General features: G+C 39.0%; 1 long non-coding RNA gene across 1 annotated transcript; it reads right to left on the reverse strand.

The window, feature by feature from the left end:
* Positions 1-10,613: 10,613 nt before the first annotated feature.
* LOC107557567 (uncharacterized) lies at positions 10,614-14,126 on the reverse strand. The gene is made up of 3 exons (XR_001605409.1): positions 14,004-14,126; positions 11,103-11,233; positions 10,614-10,822 (listed from the first exon to the last, which is right to left on the reverse strand). It is a non-coding gene; the product is annotated as an uncharacterized lncRNA (long non-coding RNA).
* Positions 14,127-18,090: the final 3,964 nt, after the last annotated feature.

Consider the following 18,090-nt stretch of genomic DNA (forward strand, 5'->3'; position numbering starts at 1 on the left):
TGCTCCCTCTCTCTCTCTCTCTCTCACATTCACTCTTTATCTCTCTCAGTCCACATGCGAAATCTCCATTTATCTGAATTTGAATCACAATGACAAGTTCAGTTTTCAAGTTCAATGTTATATATGTCAATTAAAACCATTTAAGGGAATTGTATTGGATTTATGTTAAAAAAAAAAAATTCTAGTGGCTCAAGAGTATTTTAGTTTAAGTTAAACTTTAAAAATGGCAATGCTTCAAATGGCAAAATATCAAAAGTGGCATGTATTGTAAAGAAAGACAGCACAGCTTTCGAGCAAAACAATGGAGAAAACAGTTGGATGCTCTGGCGACATTATGTGTACCTTTCTTACTTGAGCAAACAATAAATCATATGATGCATCTCCGGGCATGGAGGTGAAACACATCTAGGGTTTAGCGATGGCTGTTCACAGCTGCTCTGACAGACTTGACATTAATCTTATTGGAACAATGATCTCTTGTGATCGCCACAGGACATCAAACTGTCCTTTGAAGCTTTCTCTGAATCCTACCACACTGTGGAAATGTAATTTTTGGGTGACGTGCCACATTTTCTCTATATGTTTGGAGGGAATAATAACATTTATATTGACTATAAATTAAAACGGGCAAGATCTTTGACTGGTAGACCAAAATATCTCAAAAATAAATACTTCTGTGTACCAGGGTCGGAAATTAACTCTTCCATTAAGGGGCAATATTTGTCATATAAATGATTTTAATGATAATCATATTCTGGCTACACAGACAAACATGTCTGCCCATGATGTTAGTCTAGTCTAGCACAATTTATGCAAAAACTGAGCGAAACAAATCTTTTATTTGCATCATATCTGCAATACATTGTTTATGGCTCAAGAGTTTGTGAGTGCATCAATGAGAGCGTGCACTCAACAAAACTCTGATGCCTCTGATTGGCCATTAGCTTCATAAACTGTCATTGTCATTGGTTATAAGGCTCAACGCTGCAAAAAACAAAACAATGCATAAAATGCAATTTGATGCAATATGCACAGATGTAAATGTACGCGAATCGAGACTTTTTTCATTAATTTTCACATTTAATTTTAATGGTGAAAGCCGTAATAGATTTAGTTTAACTGTGCGGGGCCAATTTTTGCCCCTTTATCTTCAATCTGTGGGGTATTTTGTTAATTTTTCTGAACACAGCACGGTAACCGGCGAGCGCACTCCAGCGCGGGTTGAGAATGAGAATGCAGAACGGGGCACAATCCACGGTAAACTCCCATGCAACTTTTGATATTAAGCAAAGCTTGGCGATCGTAGGTGAGCACTGAGACTGCATGGAACAAAATCAGCAAAATCATGCATAAAACGAACAGCACAGATGGCAGACGAACAGGTACCACAGGTACACCAAATTGAGACAAACAAGAGACAGAGAGAAGGCAAGAGCCGAGTGGAGCAGAGAAGCAAAACTACTGTTCAGGGTTTCAAGTGCAGGTCAGTTTCATCTGTAAATATGCTATTGTAGTTTTGTCTTTGTTTACTTAGTTAAGCAGCAGCAGCCCATTGCTCATCAGCCATCACTCAAAATACTGTATGAAGGACATCATTATTATCTATTGTAATGTTACAGTAGTAATTTAGCAGTCAAATAATCATAGCGATGCCATAGAAGAACCATTTTTGGTTCCACAAAGAAGCATTCAGTCAAAGGTTCTTTAAAGAACCATCTCTTTCTTACCTTTTTATAATCTGAAGAACCTTCTTTCGCCCCAAAGAACCTTTTGTGAAACAGAAAGGTTCTTCAGATGTTAAAGGTTCTTTATGGAACCATTTAGACAAAAAGGTTCTTCTATGGCATCGTGAAGCACCTTTATTTTTAAGAGCGTATGGCAGACAACAACACACAACCCTTACGAAAATTAACGATGATTTTACTTTAAATCCAAAGACAATGCTTATTATTGTTAAACCATGGTAACCACATATTAACCATGGTTTTTGCTACACTAACCATAGTTTAACAATGGAATTTGTAGTAAAAAAAAATACAAATGGTAATCCATTTGCCAAAAAACAAAAAAAAAACATGGTTACAGTACTTTTACTATAATACAAGCTTGGTTAATTTTTGTAATGGAAAAACATGACTCATGGTCAGTATTAGGATTTTTCTATAAATATATCGTAGTGATGCACTAATTTTGACATGTATAGGCAATTTAGAAAGTATAGTTTTGTTAAATCTTGAGTATTAAAGTCATGTGAGATAGATATCAGGGCAACATAAAGAGACTGAAAGTAAAAATGGAAGTGAAGGTGCAGTTCAGGAGAGAACTTTTCATTATTTTGCATGTCCCCAACCTAAGGATTTAATCCTTTTTATGTGAACTCCATACAAAAAATAGGGATGTCCATGTTTCAGAATTTGTTGAGTGTGTATGAGTGTGAGATTTCCCGGCCTGCAATTGTTTTCCCAGTCCGCCCCTCGTGGAAATTAATGGCGCAGACATGCGGTTTCATTTACTACACATAAGCCTACTGAAGCTCGCTGTGTTTGCAGCCTCTGCCGCCTCAATATATGAGTACATGAACACATAAACATAACCTCTAGAGCTGCTCTGAGTCACTTCATGAGCATTTTACTTATTCTGAGAAAACTTTCGTCATATCATATACAAAGAGACACCAATGTTTCAGGAGTTTAGTACACAGAATAGGACACATGCTTATTAGATAACTGTATTTGAGTTTATGTATATGCTTTTATTTATTATTATTGTTTAATTAATTTTTTTCCCAAACCATTTCCTGATTCCTGTAGAAAAGATTTCTTATCTATTAAATATTTCTTATGATTTTAAATCTGAATATGATTTAAAGCGTTGAACTTCAGATCTATCTAAAAGTAAAAGGTGGTACTAAAGTCTGATTTTGTGTCTGATTATATATATATATAATCAGACACAAATATATATATTAAATGCTGTTCTGGATCTTTCCGGTCCAATTTTAGCTCACGTTTTAACAAAATCACAGAAAAAAAATAACAGAGCCTTGCAGGAGACAAACATCAGATGACAGTATCTTGTGAAACTTTTTTGTGTGTGACAGAGAGAGAGGGAGAGAGTTGAGATGAGAGGGATCTCTGTAGGCAGTTTTAGCTCACTGACTATAAGCGCGAGTCTCTTGAGAAGGGCTGTTAGAATGAGAGACCCCCCCCACATGGACTGCAGGAACGCTTCTTCATCTAGCCTAAAAACGAATAACAATCTCAGCTGTTCCAAGCATAATCACCATGCTGGGGCGTCCTCTCTGAAAAAGTGGGCGAGATGCATTTAACTAAATGAGGATAAGATAAATATCCTGTTTTATCTGCTTTCTCTTACACAACAAATGTGTCTCTGGGAATATAAATGGCTCTTTGTTTATAAAAGAACAACACAGTCAGAAACACACCACACTGAGAAACTTTAATTTTACATTTTCCAAAGACAATTATTTCTGTTCGCTTGTGCAAAAGTCACTTACACATTGATAGGGAATTATGGGGTGCAGTCACCCTGTTATGAGTGTATTTTAGCAAATTGCTAAACTGTTGCTAAGGTGTTATTTCTTATGCCCATCCCTAATTCTCTACACTGGAAAAAAAAATTATAATTTAAAAAACACAACTTTATTTAAAAATACTGAAAAAAACGTTTACAGTAAAACTCTGTTAATTGCTTAAGTGTGGGGTACCTTATTATGTACAGTAAAAAAATCATACTGTAAATGTAAATCATTTAACATCACATTATATGTAATCTTACGGTAAAATACTGTCAAATTGGTGGTGTATGCAAGTCAAATCTATGAATTATCATGCACTTTATGGTGACACATCACATGTGGTTATATGTTGTATAAATAATTTAGTGTTTTCTTATTTCTGTTATCGGTAATGTACATTAGGGTGTGTTAGGTTACATTTTCAGTTATTTAGTTTGTGTTTTAGTGTCAAGTGTGTTGGACTGATGGTGTGTTGTCTTTGTGTGTTTAACCCTGTATACCAATTACAGGTATATACAAGTATTGTTTATCGATACATTTTAAGTTCAAAAGCAGATTTTGCCACTATATCGCTTAATGAATATTTACAAAAATGTGCATCCCGTAACCCTGTAATGCCAGAAATTGTGAATTTTTTTGTAACATAAAAATGTCCTTACAGCCACTTCTAATGCATTTAATGCATCCTTTCTGAATAAAAGTATTAATTTCTTACATAAATAAATTAAATAACTAACTTTTCAATAGTTGTATAAGTCTATGGAATATTTTCACCAGTTTTAACACCCACAAGGCAAAAAAAAAAGTACATCTGACCACTTGGAATAGTAATAGCACACCACTTTTCAACCAGCCGCATGATTTGAAGTGTCATTCGTGTTCGTAGCACAAATAGTGCTGCACAAAATAAATGCCTAGGTTTTAAGATAAGTAACTAAAGCAGAGTATGAGCCATAGTAACAGTGATGCTAGACCAATGAGCTCCACTGGAGGAAATGTTCTGTTATCTCCAACATATGTTGAGAGAAGTGAAATTGAATTCTAGATAGAGGCCAAAAGGACTGTCAGGTGTCCATATTTCATTTTCACAGCCACGGGTTCTCCAATTTCTGCCTACTTGTGTCTCACGTTTCTACTGAGTAATGACAAGGGTTAAAGGTGACAGGCTGTTTCCTGTGAAAATGTGATGTTTGGAAAATCAGATATTAACAAGCTGGATGTTTTGCCACCGAAAAAACATCTAAACTCTGATTAAACCAGTAAAGCACATCTCTATGATGAAAGTTATTTTTAAATGCTTGTGAAAGCAAGGATTACAAATACAGTATTATTCAGATGGACGAGACGTGTGTGTGTCATTTGCTTTCACCGTCATTGCTCGACTTCTTGAATTTGCAATAATCTGCATGCGTTAGCCACAGATATTCTTTGGAAAACAGAAATAATGCTGTTGGGTTTATCAGACAGCCCCCTCCATGTGTGTGCAAATTATTCTAGCATATCACAAGCCACATAAGAAAAGAGGAAAAGAAAAAAAATAAAGCCTCCCATTGATCTCCAACCACCGTTGATTCCTGCTTCATGAGAGCATTTTCAGGGAAAGCTGTCTACTGCACTCAGGCATGCAAGGAGACGATGGCAAATTGATGCTCCTTGCTGCGAGCGTCGCTCAGCCTCTCAAATGCATTTTATGTGTAGAAGGCCTGTTTTCTCTTGTTTACCAAGAGCTGTTCTCTCAGAGTGGATAACAACCCTGAACAAATATGACTCTCAGCTGATGCACAGGCCACACGGCGAGCGCATGCAGATGATACTCATTACTGCCTCAGCTCACAGCAGAAATAACAGTGACACTGTTCAATCATTCACCAATGCCTGTAAAGTCTTTAAAGGTCCCATGGCATGAAAATTTCACTTTATGAGGTTTTTTAACATTAATATGAGTTCCCCTAGCCTGCCTATGGTCCACCAGTGGCTAGAAATGGCGATAGGTGTAAACCGAGCCCTGGGTATCCTGCTTCGCCTTTGAGAAAATGAAAGCTCAGATGGCCCAATCTGGAATCTTCCCTTTATGTCGTCATACGGGGAAAGGTTACCTCCCCTTTCTCTGCTTTGCCCGCCCAGAGAATTTGGCCCGCCCATGAGAAAATGAGCTACTACCGTGCGAGGCGAGCGCAATATTATGTTTTCCTCGAGAGACATCATGGCTTGCAAACGAGTGAAGCACCTTGCCCCGCCTCTCTCCTCCTCATTAGTATTTAAAGCTACTGACACAGAAATGGCACGTCCTAAGGAAAGCTCATTGTGGGACTGGCTCGTAGTGGCTGAAATTCTGCACCAAGGCTGAATTTCGGGAAAGAGACTTCAGATACAGTACTAGGGACCACTTAGGCCTATATAAAAAGCATCTAAAAAGCAGCATGTCATGGGACCTTTAATAAAACTCTACGACTATCATATCATATGTGGACCTAAAAAAAAAAAAGAGTTGGAGATGCTACTTTAAAACTGTATTTTTCCAAGCTACAAGCTCAGATAAACAACAGTCAGACGTTGCTAAAGACAGTGATATAAATGGATACAGCATAAATATATATAATTTATCTTATTTTTTTTTTTTGAGAGGAGTAAACAGATCTGTGTATCTGATATAAATGTGACAACACACGTTTTTAAATTTAAGCAAACAGTTTCTGAATTTCGGCAACATTTTAAAATGTCTTTTTAAATTGTATGCCACTCATGGGTGCACTTCCGGTACGACGACGTAACTCGCTGTTTAACCACTGTAGTATGATGCATCATTGGCGTAATTAACTAGCTAGTCATGACTGTTTCCCAAAACCGTAGTAAAGTGGTTGTATCTCTGTCCTTTGAACCATGCTGGTTCAACAATATATGACTGTTGTTAATGTCGTCTCGTGCAGATGGTGGCAAAATAATTTCTGCTAATGAATCACTTCAAGTTCGCAATTGATGTCAGATTGTTACATTAATGTCAGGTTATTAACATTGACTTTTTATCAAGTTAACATGCAGTACATGTGCACTTACTCCCATATACATGTGTTCATTAAGTCAGCAGCTTTCTAATTTATGCAAATGCCACTGACACGCTAAAATATAAAGGATTAAATGTATAGAGAGAGAGAGAGAGAGAGAGAGATTGTACTGCATGTTATCTTGTTTATTTCTAACCAACTGTAGCTCCAACCAAACAAGTATGCAATGCTGTTGCCAAATGTTTGTTGTAACTCTATAGTAATGACAGAACTTGCGATTTTAGTTGGCTAGCAATGCTTTTGCTCCAGCTTGCTACAGTATTTTGAGAACAGCTGAACTACTTAAAGGTGGTGTATGTCATTTTGACAGCTAGCGGTTGAAATGGGTACTGCAGTCTATATTCAAAATATTGGAGAGAGCCATTTCTCCCACCTCCTCCTCCTCAGACTCAATGTTTTGGGTTGCCAGATTGAGGACATGCAACAGGAACAATTGCAACTGACAATAGAAGGCGAAAAGCTTTACACTCTAAGTTGTTGAGTTGATTTATCAATGTTTTATTATTCCTCTGGTCATAGGGCTTTTTAGACAGATGCCGGGGATTTTTAGGCCAGGTAGAATCTGCGATCTCTGACCCAGTTCTGGCTTCCATGGCTGCAATATGCCAATTCAATTGGGTAAATTGGCAGTGGGTGAAGTCTTGTTTTTCAGAGAAACAAGTATGTGAATTTAGCATGCTTCCTAAATATCTGCAAACATATTAAGGTATTTTTATGCTGCAGCACAGTCCAAAAATGACTTACAGCACCTTTAAAATGTAATAGGTAGATAGTAGCATCGCTGCATTGAGTAAGTGACTCCTAAAAAATGGCATTGTGGCTCAGAGTGAAAGAAAACATTCTATGAATCTCGGTTGTGCAATCAAAGAAAGAGTTTTCATTCCCCTTTAGGTGACCTTAAGGAACAATTCAAGTATATTCCAGCTAGCATGCACGCTAAAATCCATGACAAGAGGGTGGGGGAAGTTCCCAGTGTTTTAGATGATACTGAGATTGCTTCTGTTTTTAATATGATGTCCCTTATGCTCTCTTAATATGCAATCTAGTTTTATCTTTATAAACATCTTGCACGCTCACTCATCTGCCGCAGACTCGTTATGGGTGATAGGAAGTGAACAGCAACAGTTGGCTCAGGTCCAGCCCCGGCCAAGGGGATTTAATAAATATGATCTTTCCCACTGTAATATTTCATTTCTCCTATCGCGTACGCCATCGCATGTATATGTCTCCATGTTCTCTCGCTGCATCACAAGTGAAGGTGCCCTTTAGAGAAGGAGAGCAGAACCAAGTAAACACTCACAAACTTGCTGCGGAAAGTAGGGCATGCTGCGAGTTTTGTTTGTTGGGTTTTTATAGTACAGAGGAGTCGTTTCAATGAATGTCATTGGAGAAACATGGATTGCCTACTAATAATTAGAGTCAAAGCAGATGACTTTGTTTGCGCTCAAACATTATTACAGAGAGGAACAGACTTCAGGCATATTAAATAACCCTGACGGCATCATCAGTCAAACTAGACGTCAGAGATTGGAATCAATCCAGTTCATATGAAAACCATATGCACCCAGCTTATCTACATATTCATATGGGTACTTCATGCCTTGTCATTAATAATCGTATAACGTGGCTCATATGTGGCTGGATGTCTCCATGGCGATGCAATATGATGCAGCAGCATCCTCTCGGCCAGGAAACAGAGTAGAACGACTGATGAAAGTGAAAGAGGAAGGGAAAATTGATAAGACGATGTGGAATCAGCCAGATCTGAGGCCTCGTGGGACGAATCAAGACCAAGATGAATATGGATTTCCATTAGGGACTGAGATGCCTTCTATGCAGGTGATTTGTTCTGAAATATCTGCCAGTGAATCTCCTTTACTCCCGTGTTTCCAGCTCCTTCACTGTCACAGTCATTTGCAAGACAAGGTTTTATTTTCCGTTTTTTTGTCCCCCAGGCGATGTTGAAAATTAAAAAGCATTTGAGTGAAGCGGCAACTAGCAATCAACCCGTCTTTTCGCTGTCTCGTGCAATCCTATGCCTCTTTTTATCAGGGAAAAACAGATAAAGCAAAAAAGTATCTAAGCGAGTGAGGAGACTGTTGAAGCATCAGTCCTGACCTGGTGCTAATGATCTCTCATCAAAGCCCGAGTGAGATCCACGCTTATGAACACGCATGGTGTGTGCCTGCAGCAAGAATCACCAATGAGCCGATAACGAAGCACTGCTTACAAAATATCACCAGTCACCCTGCGCTCCAGAGGACTTGATGTGAGCTTGACACATGCACATCACGGAAATTCCTGAAAATAGCTCAGAATACCGGTGTTTTCTTCGCAGGGTGCCAGCATGTCAGGAAATGGTGGCAGTTGAGGTATTTCTGATCCCAAATACCATGAATTATAAATCAGCCAGCAGACACGCAACCTGACATTGCAGCGAACACAGCGACATGCTTGTTGCAATGTTCTAGAAACAAGCTTGAGCTGGTCCTCTCCTAGTGACGGTACACATTAGCCCTGTATGGAAACTGACAGATTTCACATTCCGCTCTAAACACCAGTGTCTAATTTCATAGCCCTTCACTAAGTCAGCGATCTGGATGCCGTGCCATGTTTATCTTGATTGCAAAATAGTACAGTAATTTGTTCCCTCAGGTTTGTTGTTTATGGAAATAGTTTATATCCTATTATATGGGGAGATGGGGGTAATGTAATAATTACTGAAGATTCTCTGATGATTTTAATCCCGTCCGAATTGGCAGTGTCAGTAATTTTTTCAGGACTTTTTCCTGTGCCAGTAAAGATTACAGTCTTTTATATTCAATATCATGTTCTGAAGAAATAAAGCAAGCTAGTGCAAACTGACAAATCTTGTTAAAAGCATGTTAATCTACTCTCTGTGACCCCGTCAAGCCTGTAGACATGTAACTATCATCGTACATCAAGCACTCCCAGTGTCTCAAGTGGACATTGACTAATAAGAAGACACCAGAAAATGACAAGATGCACTTCAGAACTTCAAAAAGGGATGTTTTCTGCCACATATGGATTTATGAAGCATTTTTGTGCAGTCACATTTTATTTCACATTTCATATTTTGCGATGGACCAGATATATGTGACCTCAGTGTGTAATTGCAGTAGACAGGTTTTTCAGTGAGTTCTACAGACATCGCTTATCCAGTGCAAACTGATGATAAACATTACATGTCCAATTACTTTAGAGACATATGTCCTGAAACTAATTCCAGATTTAGATATAACGGTCATTTAAGATAGTCTTGGCAGAGACCAGAATGCAACACCTGATGTTTCGACTGCCAAACCTCCAAGAATTGATGTCTTTCAATCCTCTGTTTCTTAAACACACAGAGGTCAATCAGCTTTTTAGGTCAAAAGGTTATCACAGAGAATCAAATGTCGCATTCAAGAACCCAGAGGTCAATGCACAATGGCTGAAGATGTAGATAGAGCATAAACAATATGGTCAGCCACGATCATTGTTCAAAAGTAGGAATTCAGTGTTATTTTCAGTAGATTCTGCACTGGTGTATAGAACAAAAGCAGTGAGCAGAAAACCAAAAGATAGCAAAATGGGGAAGAAGTCATTGATTTCATTTGAATGTATTATTCCCTTCACATCACTTCACATGTGGTTTTACCTTTACCGGTAATTACATCATAATTGCTGTCATGTATTTACATTGAGGTGAAGTATAATAACAATAATAATGATTATTTTTATTACCTGATAAAATTCCCTTATCTTGTAAAGAAACCACATGGCTTTGTTCAGACAAGCAGCAAAAGGTCTGAATAAAAATATCCATTGTGTTGAAAACTGAACATTCTTAATAATATTTTAAACCACATATTAATATGGTTTAAAAATACAAATACATATTTTGTTTTTTTTAGATTGAATTTCAATGTTTTTCTTTTTTTCCGGTCATTCAGAAATGGTTGCAGTGTGAAAACAACAACGTCTATCAAGCACATTTCATCCAGTCCTGGGCATGAGATGTACATCAAACAGAGGTCCCATCGTAAAACATTCATCACTGTGATGGCTACCCGACTGACACATGGCGTGAAAAAGATAAGACATACATGTTTGACGTTATTAATTGCATGGCTGTATGTTCACAGTGGAGCATGACGAAAATGATGCCCAGGAATGTTGGGAACATTGATCATCATTCTCTATCTTTATGTGTTCATGCCTGTGGATTCAGAGAAAACATGTGCTAAAGTAAACACTCACAGCATATGGTGATGTTAGAAGGTAAGCCACTGTTATATAATGCACTTCTCATTTCTGCGGGATATTAAGGGAATTTTTCTTAGCTGTCTTTCGCAGAGTACTCTAGAAATGTACAAAAATGAGGGATGGATCTTTAAAGTTGTCAAACATTCTGCATACTGTGGCTCGGTTCCAACTTAGAATTTAGCACAGGAGAAAAGCAACTACTTGGAGAACATGTTTTGTTTCGTAATACTCACATTGTACGTGGTATCCGTTTGACTAAGAGCGGTGATGTCAGACAAGATTTTCCATGGATTTGTCTGTCAGTATTATCTCTGAAGGTATTTAGATTGAAGATGGTGTAGAGTTTTTCTCCTTCACCTAGGGACTGAGTAAATTGTCATTTGTCATTGTCATTAAATTGCCTAAACACTGGCAGTGTGCAATACAGTCGCTTCTGATTGGGTTCATGAACGTTAATTAGCTGTTAGCTGTGTTATAAGCGGCGTCAAAAACACAATGCACATTATATTGTATGCATATGTGCTTGTCAGATGCCCAAATTGTATAATTAACTACATTAATTTAAATGTATTAGCTGACAGAAACACAATGTCATAGTCAACATTAATGATTTACGAAGAAACTAAATCAGGTACTGATTTAATCCCTTACTGCAGTACCAGCGGTACTCTGTATGTATAACACTCCATTATCTTTTAAGAGTAAACATTAGATTTTAAATAGTACCCAATCACATAAAATGACAAATTTAAGACCCAAGTAGAATAACCTGTTAACCGGTTGCACCAGGAGAAGTAACGCAATTGGTGAATAGTAATTATGTTATAGCTAGCGCACACTTGCCTGCCCCTCAGCAAAAGAGTTAGGTCTACTGCTGTTACATCACGTTACATCACCTACAGTAATTCTGATAGGGTTTAAAATATGCCCCTGTATTTGAAAGGTAAGGTACTTGAAAGAATATCATCTTAGTACCAGTAGCGTCCACGTGACCATGGTAACACTGTGGAACTTTCTTTCAAGTACAATTCTCTCTACAAGTCTCTAGTACATTTACCCCTGCAGTGTACACTGACCTTACAATGCAATCTAAAGATGTTTTACAGTTTGATGAAAAATGTGTCAAATTCTTTGCATCGCCAGTGCAGAGTTAGCAGAGGAGATTGACTATTTTTACTTTTGCACTTCTTTCTACCCTCTGGCCCACAAGCAAGTCCCTTGTCAACCCAAACAGCATTGACATGCATCCATTTGGCAGCGTCTGTGAGTGTATGTGTGTGTGCATACACACTCCCTTGCTCCCACGGCACCGCCTGGCACGCAAACACACTTCACATGTCTTTCCAAAGTGATCCTTCTGTTTTGTGACCACTCCACGGAGGAGAGAGAGAGAGTCAGAGGAGGGGAAAGCTGGGGAGAAGGGGGGTCTCGCAAGCAAACACTAAAGGTTACTGCACTCATTCCCCATTAAATATCAAGGACAGCAGTAATTGCAGCACCCTGTTGTCAGGTTCCAGTGGCACGGTGGGCCATCTCATCCATCTGACCTTGAGAATGAGAGAAAATGGCTTCTCTGGTGATGGGGAACCATTCGGAACAAATGTTGCAAGGCTGTATTGTGGTTAATTACCTTGCGTAGACTGTGTCGCTAATAACTGCCTTGTCAGAAATGGCCCTTGCTGCCGAAACGTATGGGATCAGCAGGTGATGGATCACTTTCAGGTTGTAACCTGTGGTACACATGATGAGGGTTTTCTGTGGACAGGTTGCAGCATAATTGAAGCAGGGATCAGTTAATGTGAGCAAACCCCAGCTTACGTGGGAAACTAAAAGGGTAAAGATAAACTGTGAATGGTGGAGAGACAGAATGAACAAGAGGTGGCCCAAAAAAGAACAAGTGATGACATGTAATTAGCACCATTCCTTTGCATGGCCTCGTCAGTAGGATGGGACTTTGGTCGTTCCGATGCAATTGTGCAAATTGTTGCTAGGCCTTTATGGGAGTAGCTCTCTGTTCAAATATAGTGCCCTGGTGTGCTAGCAAAGGAATGTAGCTGGTCTCTGGTTTGGTAGGGCAGGGGACAGAGTTAAATACCAGGATTAGAGGGAATTGATGGGAATGCTAACTGAGCCAGCCAGCTGCAGTATCCAGGGCCAAGGTTTGTCCCTGTCTTATCGTGGAGGCTGTCAGTGGTTGACAGTGCGAGAGGAAGCTCAGACCCCTGGCACGAAAACTTCAACATTCTCCCAGCCCCACTGACCCAGATTTTCGCACCTCCACTCAGAAAGTCCCAGAGAGATGCTTCATTGAGCTTGGCCTGTGCCGCTAATTAAGTCACACAAGGGAAGCCAATCCAAAGCCGTCAAGTCTTTGTCCGAAAATTCCATGCTGGTTCTTTTGGGTAAAGCTTGATTTACTGCTCACCCTGACACTTGATTATTGGATTCTTCATCCTTCCATTTCTGTAGTCCATCTGAAGTTTAAAAGTATTGCTATCACTCTACAGCAATGACATCATCTGGAAAGTGAGAGAAGGGACAGTTGCACAAGCTGTAACAGGAATCACCTCAGAATCGTTTATCTACTTTGAGGAAGTCATGATGAACGCTAGCCTAAAATCATTCAGATGTTGTCTGAACCCCAAAGTCATTTCAGGTGACTGTAGAGGCTAACAACAAGTGGTTGATTCCTATTAGAACTCACCTGGGTATCTGTCTGTCAGTAATGATTTGTCTTGTTGTCGTACTACTTGTTGTTTTGGAGCAGAACAACTAGGCTTGCTGGGAAACTGAGTTTAATGTTCACTATGTGTTTTCCTCTTTTTCCCTCTCTGAGGACAGCTGCGGCGTCTTCATCCATTAGCGCTTGGATGAGTGAGGTGTGCGGTGCTGTGTTGACACACTCGGCTTACTTCCGGCCTGCTTGATAGGAAGCCATGTCTGGCAGCTCTCTGGGGCATAGGCGATAGTCTCCAGCAGTCTCCTGTCTGCCACTCATCATGGCTAGAGCTCTGTCACAGTAAGCTGTCAGTACCATGAACGATGAGAACTGGTAAAGTGTCTCCAGAATGAAAATAGGACTTGTGCTCAATGTCAGTAAACGTGCTGTCTAGATTTATTTATTGTAGACTTACATGTGACCCCTATGATGTGTACCGCTGTAGCATCAAAATAGAGAAATCTTTTTTCCCTTGGATTTTAGCTTACATTTAGCCTCTTTACAATGAGTGAATGTATTTGAATCGCTATGTTTTGGCACCTAGGTCTTCAACCCTGCTCCCAGGGACACACCCTTCTGCAACTTTATCTACACCCTATGTCAGCACACCTGCCTGTGATTTTTCAGGTGATCCTAAAGACCTTGATTAACTGGTTCAGGTATGTTTGATTAAGGTTGTAGTTAAACTCTGCAGGACAGCGGGCTCCCAGAAGCAGGGTTGAAGACCTCTGTTTGTAAAGTGCTCATAGCAGTTTTATTAGCCAGCAGACCAAAATCACGAGTCAGATTACATGTCAGTAGCACAAATGGTAATGACGAGTAACCTGTCATATGAGGGTTAGGGTTTTCCATAGCTTTGACAAGTTACTCGTCATTACCATTTGTGCTACCGACATGTAATCTGACTCATGATTTTGGTCTGCTGGCTAATAAAACTGCTATAATTCTCATAGACTACTTCAATAGGGAAAAGAGCCATATCTAGTCACTAGAATATCAGACACTTGGGGGTGGACTCTATTGGCTGCTACACAACACTCTCGCAACCGCATTTGAGCACACTCTCATTTTTATTAATCATTACTGCAACCATTGTTTGCATATTATATTTAAGAAGGGTAAACAAACGAACAGCTCAACTAAACTAAAGAAAATAACAAAGAGATGTATCTTCAACCTGATGTCAATTTCATTTAAGATCATATGAAAGCTGACCCTTTCCTTGTGACCCAGCTATGCTGTGTGTTAAGCTAACAGTCTGTTTTATATCTGTGCTCCTGGTTCCTGAGGGGTTGTGTCTGGGTGATGGCACGCATCATGCCTCATTTCCTGGAGAATGCAGGACAGAGGGCTCGCAGCACTGCAGGCCAGTCATGAGATGTGGGTTAGTCATTCTCAGGTGTTTACAAAGAGAAATAGAGGAAGAGAGAGGATCTAATGCTACTCACATTTTCACAGATTTGAACCGCTCTTGCCAAACCTTTAACCCAACAAGCGCTTGTATGATGCTTGTAGAAATTGTGCCTTACTTTGTGAGACAAGATGCTTTCAAATAATGCAGTTTTATTGGGTTGCAGCTGCGAAGACAATTATGGGACCACAATGAAATGCCTCATTTGCTACGTTTGACTTGTTCAAGGGATTCTAGAGCAATGAATTATGACATACAGTCTACTTTAGCAGTTTTACACACTCTTGCAGCAATAGCCTCACGGTTTATACTAAAACTATATACTATTTTACTAGCTATGCCATTGCCAGCCCTCTATAAAGTGCACTGTTAAACATGTTTCTATTAAATGGACACCAACTCATTCAGTCTCTGGTGAGTCAACAGTCACACCTGAATCCCCAGCCAATGGGAACATGCACAGGTGTTTGCAAAACAACTATGATCCGTCTCTAAGTGTGCTGACCCAGCCAAGGTAAAACAATCCGATGAGAGAATGCCTTAGTCATGGGAAAATGACATAACCAGTGTGATGGGAAGATGGGAGCAGTGCAGGAAAATGTCGGTGACATATTGCTCAAACATATGATATCATAGCTTAAAGTCCATAAGAGAATGATATCGTGTGTGGTTTTGAATGTACTAATAAAAAACAAAACACCAAGTCAACATGCGCTTACAGTCGGAGGTAACCTTCAATCATGACATACGTGGTAACCACAGACCTCAAGTGGCTTTATGTGGTGGGATGAAACCAGATGTGCCACGTTTTTACCGCACTAACATAGTAAACACTTTTAAGTGGTGCAGATAAGAGAACAAATGAGTGTCATGCAGTGCAATAAGTGTCATCTTTTTAATGAACCATTTAATTCTGTTCACAAAACCAGTTTGAATGATTTGTTAATTAATCAGACTGATCCGGTTTTTGAGTTCTTAAATGGACCGGAATTTCAGATTCAGATTTTGTAACTTCAGAAGACATGCAATGTAATACAGGAGTTGTATATTTATTATTAATTTAATGTGCGTTTGCGTTCTTTTTGAAGTTGTAAAGATTCTGTCCCTTTCATTATAATTGTTTTATTATTATCATTATTATTATTATTATTATTATTATTCCTGTAAAATCCCAGTGGATACCATCAGATCCAGCCTAAAACTAGAAGCAGCATGAACTTCATTCTTATTGTTTTAAAAGGAAAGCACTGTTCGATATTTCATAATGTCGACAAGCTGTGCTAATCATACTGAAAGTAACAAAAAATAAACTTTCCTTGATTAGAAAGCCCCATGAGAGTTCAGGCGTGGAGTTAGTCACTTAGTATTCACTACTTCAAGCGCTCTATGTGTATTTACTCTTGCTATTGTTACAAATGACAAAGGGCCTCAAAATCTCTTTTGAATGTCTTATCATGATTGGTTAAATTACTGGCCATGTTAATACAAATCCAACTCGCTCCAAAATCTCATTTTCATTCTGTTTCCTGTCATTATTCCTAATTCTGCCTCACTCCGTGGATTCGGAAGCCACGTTGCCATGGTGACGGAATTATTAATTTGCTTGTTTCACCCATCCAAAACTGAGTGAATGCACATGAGCAGTACACTGAACAGATAAAATTAATGTGTGTTATTGTGATGGATTTACAAAATGTGATAATGTGCTAATAAAAAGTGGCCTACTAATGAGCCAAAAAGAGTGTGATTGTAGATTATGAGTCTATTTAATCTTTTCTCTCTGACATGTTTCGTCACGGGTTGTTGGATTTTGCACACACATACTGAACTACATTATAATGAGAATCTATGCAATAATATGGTCCATTATTCACAGATGCGTAGTTTTAGAAGTAGATGAAATTATTCAATTTAAAGGTGAAATGTCTAATTTCTATGCCACTTATACAGCACAAGGCAGCATTGTAAAAATAATGACCTCCAATGATTTCAAGGCCGTCCACAACTCACATATTATAAATATAATTGTATTATAAAATTATTATAACAATTTTCATTCTGACAGATAAAATGTATCTAGAATATATATATATATACTGTATATATATATTGAGGCCTGATACATCATATCATTGAAAAAAGGATAGTTGCTTTCTCATCCTTTTTTCTGCTCTTTCTTTTAACAACAAGCATGTGTGGGGTCTGTGACACTGAAACTCAGTGATACATTAGATGTGGAGCTGAGATAAGAGATAAGACGGGGAGACGCATTGTGTTGCAGAGAGACGAATGGGGACCTCCTGGGCACTGACCTGACTGCCAGAGATCAGCTACAGACTGGAAGAGGTGATGGGGGAGGGCGACTGACGTCCACTCCACCTTGTGAGGCTTGGCTCAGTATCAGATTTTAGTGGAGGACAAAAGAGATTTTCTTTTATTTGCCCCCGTCAGTAAAACAGTAGGGGACCCACTGTTAATGTGCACAGAATACACACCTTGAATTCAGCTAAAGTCATGTAGTGATTCAAGCCATAGATGCTTTGCCATTCTCCGCATTTTTGCCGTTAATGAACATGAACAGTGGAATGTGGAAAAAACCAACACAATCTCAAGGAAATTCATATTTTAAGTTTTGGCGAATTGGTGGCTATTTCATATGAATTCGTACGATCTCATTCATATGATTTCGTACAATCTAAAAAACGACACTTTCGTTCGATTCAGTTCATACGAATTCATTCAAAATTCCTCATTAAATAGTTGTTTTCTTGTGAGATCGGGCTGGAAAAAATGCAATGTCTCCAGATGCATTTTTAAAAGCTGAACTTCTTTTAACTTGAGCACCGCATTTTTAGAATGCCATATCATGTGGGTGACGCTGCAAAAGATGCAAGAAGCACACGCAACAGTCAAAAATGTCTTGTCTAGCACATGTTTACATTGGAAAAATTGTGCATTAGAATAAAAATGTTCTGCGTGAAACGGACCTTTGCCTGTATGAAATGTGATGCTACGATACCAGGGCATCACTATGCCGTTGATAAGGTGTTCTAAATGTCTTAGCATGTTGATGTGCAGTCGGTAGGGGGTT

The sequence above is a fragment of the Sinocyclocheilus grahami genome, unplaced genomic scaffold (assembly GCF_001515645.1).
Source record: "Sinocyclocheilus grahami isolate Dianchi unplaced genomic scaffold, SAMN03320097.WGS_v1.1 scaffold608.1, whole genome shotgun sequence".
NCBI classification, from domain to species: Eukaryota; Metazoa; Chordata; class Actinopteri; order Cypriniformes; family Cyprinidae; genus Sinocyclocheilus; species Sinocyclocheilus grahami.